The 4006-nt window shown below is 49.5% G+C and overlaps 1 non-coding gene across 1 annotated transcript; it reads right to left on the reverse strand.

The window, feature by feature from the left end:
- Positions 1 to 1403: 1403 nt before the first annotated feature.
- LOC143176204 (5.8S ribosomal RNA) lies at positions 1404 to 1558 on the reverse strand. Its single transcript, XR_013000788.1, has one exon. It is a non-coding gene; the product is annotated as a 5.8S ribosomal RNA (ribosomal RNA).
- Positions 1559 to 4006: the final 2448 nt, after the last annotated feature.

The raw sequence follows: 4006 nt of genomic DNA on the forward strand, positions 1-4006 counted from the left end.
TCTCCGTCTCTTCTCTATAGCAGAAACCGATAAAAATACACCTCCCGAAAGAGAGTATATGGTGATTCTTTTTATATATATATATTTCGAAATTCAACTGAACGTGGCGGAAGCGCACGGTGGTGGTCCAGCGAGGACACGCGACGACGGGGAATAAGAACTATTCGACCCGTTACGAATACGCATGCTCGTCCCGCACGATTTTAACACACACCGTGTTTTTCTCCAGTCGTCAAAGCGTTCGTGCGTCGAATTCGAAAAATAAAAAAAAAAGAAAAACACCTTTTCTCTCTCTCGGGGTAAAAGAGTCGATGTGTATTGTGTATAAAGGTTCTGCGAGAAGTCTCGTTTTGACGTGTGTTCCGCCGATAACGACGATCCTCCGAAACGGGGATACAGAAACGTTACACCTCACAACACGATCTCCGTCTCTTCTCTATAGCAGAAACCGATAAAAATACACCTCCCGAAAGAGAGTATATGGTGATTCTTTTTATATATATATATTTCGAAATTCAACTGAACGTGGCGGAAGCGCACGGTGGTGGTCCAGCGAGGACACGCGACGACGGGGAATAAGAACTATTCGACCCGTTACGAATACGCATGCTCGTCCCGCACGATTTTAACACACACCGTGTTTTTCTCCAGTCGTCAAAGCGTTCGTGCGTCGAATTCGAAAAATAAAAAAAAGAAATACACCTTTTCTCTCTCTCTCGGGGTAAAAAGAGTCGATGTGTATTGTGTATAAAGGTTCTGCTGCGAGAAGTCTCGTTTTGCCGTGTGTTTCGGTAACGACGATCCTCCGAAACGTACATCTCATTCGTAAGAGAGGAAGAAAACAATCTCCCTGGGGCCAGTCGGTAATATACCGACATACGACGTGTCGTGCACATCCGTCTCACGCACGGTATACAAAATATGAATAAAACGTGTGTAGTCTCTCTCTCTCTCGACTTCTTAATATTTTCTTTCACCTCTGACGCATCATTTCAGGTGACGTCGGGAGCGCGGGAAAAAAAATTTTTCTAAACACACGAAACCGTTCATCTCACGAACAGCCGAAAAAGTTGTCGCTCAGATCCATATCGCAGTGGAGCGGTATCCGCGGGCGGTCGTAATTGAACGACGCACGACGCCGCGAACACTCACGCGAGTCCATACAAACGATTCCGATCGTTTTGCAACAACTAGAACGTACACTGTCCGTGAAATTCACAGAATTTTCGCGTGTCCGCGACAAACGCCGACGAGACACCCATCGTTCGCTCGTACGTAGCATCCTTCTCTTAACCCGACTCAGAAACGTTCTTTGCGCCCTTCGGTAAAAAAACGTTCGATCCGAAGAGGTGAACGACTGCGGGGATTTGACAGAGCTACGCAAGCAGTGTATGGTACGTAAACGACCCTCAGCCAGGCGTGGTCCAGGAATTGTATCCGTGGACCGCAATGTGCGTTCGAAATGTCGATGTTCATGTGTCCTGCAGTTCACACGTTGACGCGCAATTAGCTGCGTTCTTCATCGACCCACGAGCCAAGTGATCCACCGTTCAGGGTAATCGTATAAATTTTATATTTCACATATATAATTTTATTCTCATTTGTTCGACCTAATATCTCTCTTCTTTCAAAGAGAAGATAAAAGTTGATACCTGAATCTCCGACCAGCGCGCGAAGGAGATTCAGGCGTCGCCTTGGAGACGACACCGAAGCCTTTCGAGACGAAAAACGTTCAAGTAATATGTATATATTTCTCGACGTTCCGGGCGTATAGTGCATTCAAAAACCCGCGAAAGACGCAGAAGACTCGCACGCGTGGAAACGACGGGGATATATTTTGTATCCTACCCGATACTGAATCCATCGCGTGCAGTCGACCCTCGCGTTCTTCCGATCAGACGCATCTATTGTTGCGCGCATGTTTTCGCGTCGCATCGCGCGAAACGTTGCACGAATCGTACCGATCGATCGATTGAAAGCAAATAATGAAAAAAGACTTCACAGCTGGCTCTTTGCCGGTCATTCGTCCCATGTTATCTCTTGCCGCGAAATTGGCGCGCAAGAGTTGGGTGTCAGACGCGCGGCTTTAAAACGAGCTTCACGGCCGGTCCCTTCGTTACCGCTTTCGTTCTTTCTCTCGGAACGACCATGAACGAACACGACGAGCGACGCTACGGCATACACACGTCCACGGATTCGATTAAAAAAACAGACTTCACAGCTGGCTCTTTGCCGGTCATTCGTCCCATATTATCTCTTGCCGCGAAATTGGCGCGCAAGAGTTGGGTGTCAGACGCACGGCTTTAAAACGAGCTTCACGGCCGGTCCTCTCAATTCCGTGTACGGTACACGCAAGATGCGGGTTCCACTTCCAGACTACCCGGTCCCTTCTCTCTACGAGAATCGATAGTAGAAGAACGGCTCGAAAACGCGTCTCAGAGACTAGGGGAAAAGAAGCGGTATGCGAGCGAAACGAAAACGCATTATGGAAACGTCGCGAAACAATGTTCGACGGTTGCTCGGTTCCAATCGTGCGGCCGTTTCAATTTCTCGTGCGCTTCACCGTCCCTCCGTAACTCTGGCCGATCGCGTATACCGAAGAGCCGACACGCGCAAAAACCACAGGCATTGTATACTGTATATATATATGTTACAGTCACAGCCTTCGCGCGTTTTACTCTCCGACGCGGGGTTTCCACGACGAAAGAGAGACAGTTTCGTGGCGGGTGACTCGGCCGAATCGCTACGACGGGTATTTCTATTATAGAACGAATCATCGCCACCCTTTACCAGTGCCCGACGAAGGAATCACAAGGTCATCTGGAGTTTACAATGCCAGCGACGGTAATTCCAACGAAGACCCGATAAGTCAACTCATCGTTCTATTTCTCCCCGTACAGAAAAGCGAATCGACGCTAACGCACCTCGCGCAAGCACGAACGTTCTCTTCGCGTGGATCATCCCATCGTCGAAAGATGTAAAGACGCATTGGAGATCGTGGTCTCTGGCGGGCTCATTGCACGCCCCACTGCATATCTTTCCTCGAATCGAGAATGATTCGTCCACTAAGGCTGCGAAACTACGCGTCGAGGAAACTAGGGGAAAGAAGCGGGATGCGAGCGAAACGACAATACATTATGGAAACGTCGCGAAACAATGTTCGGCGGTTGCTCGTTTCCTCCTGCGGACGTTTCATTGCTCGGGCGCTTCACGTCCCTCCGTAACCTTCGCGCGATCGCGTGCCCCGGAGAGCCGGCAACCGGTGAACCACAGGCGTATAAACTATAGTCTTCTATAGCAAGCCTTCGGCGGTTACTCTCCGACGCGGGGATTCCACGACGAGAGAGAATTTCGTGGCGGGTGACATCGGTCGAAACGCTACGACGGGTATTTCTATTATAGAACGAATCATCGCCACCCTTTACCAGTGCCCGACGAAGGAATCACAAGGTCATCTGGAGTTTACAATGCCAGCGACGGTAATTCCAACGAAGACCCGATAAGTCAACTCATCGTTCTATTTCTCCCCGTACAGACAAGCGAATCAACGCTATCGCACCTCACGCATGCACGAACGTTCTCTTCGCGTGAATCGTCCCATCGTCGAAAGATATAGCCGCTTGGAGATCGTGGCCCATCAAGTTCTTCCGTAACTCCTGCGCGATCGCGTACCCCGGAGAGCAGGCAACCGGTGAACCACAGGCGTATAAACTATAGTCTTCTATAGCAAGCCTTCGCGTTTACTCTACGACGCGGGGATTCCACGACGAGAGAGATTTTCGTGGCGGGTGACACGGCCGAATCGCTACGACGGGTATTTCTATTATAGAACGAATCATCGCCACCCTTTACCAGTGCCCGACGAAGGAATCACAAGGTCATCTGGAGTTTACAATGCCAGCGACGGTAATTCCAACGAAGACCCGATAAGTCAACTCATCGTTCTATTTCTCCCCGTACAGAAAAGCGAATCGGCGCTATCGCACCTCACGCAAGCAGGAATGAT

The sequence above is a fragment of the Nomia melanderi genome, unplaced genomic scaffold, assembly GCF_051020985.1.
Source record: "Nomia melanderi isolate GNS246 unplaced genomic scaffold, iyNomMela1 scaffold0417, whole genome shotgun sequence".
In the NCBI taxonomy this organism is placed as follows: domain Eukaryota; kingdom Metazoa; phylum Arthropoda; class Insecta; order Hymenoptera; family Halictidae; genus Nomia; species Nomia melanderi.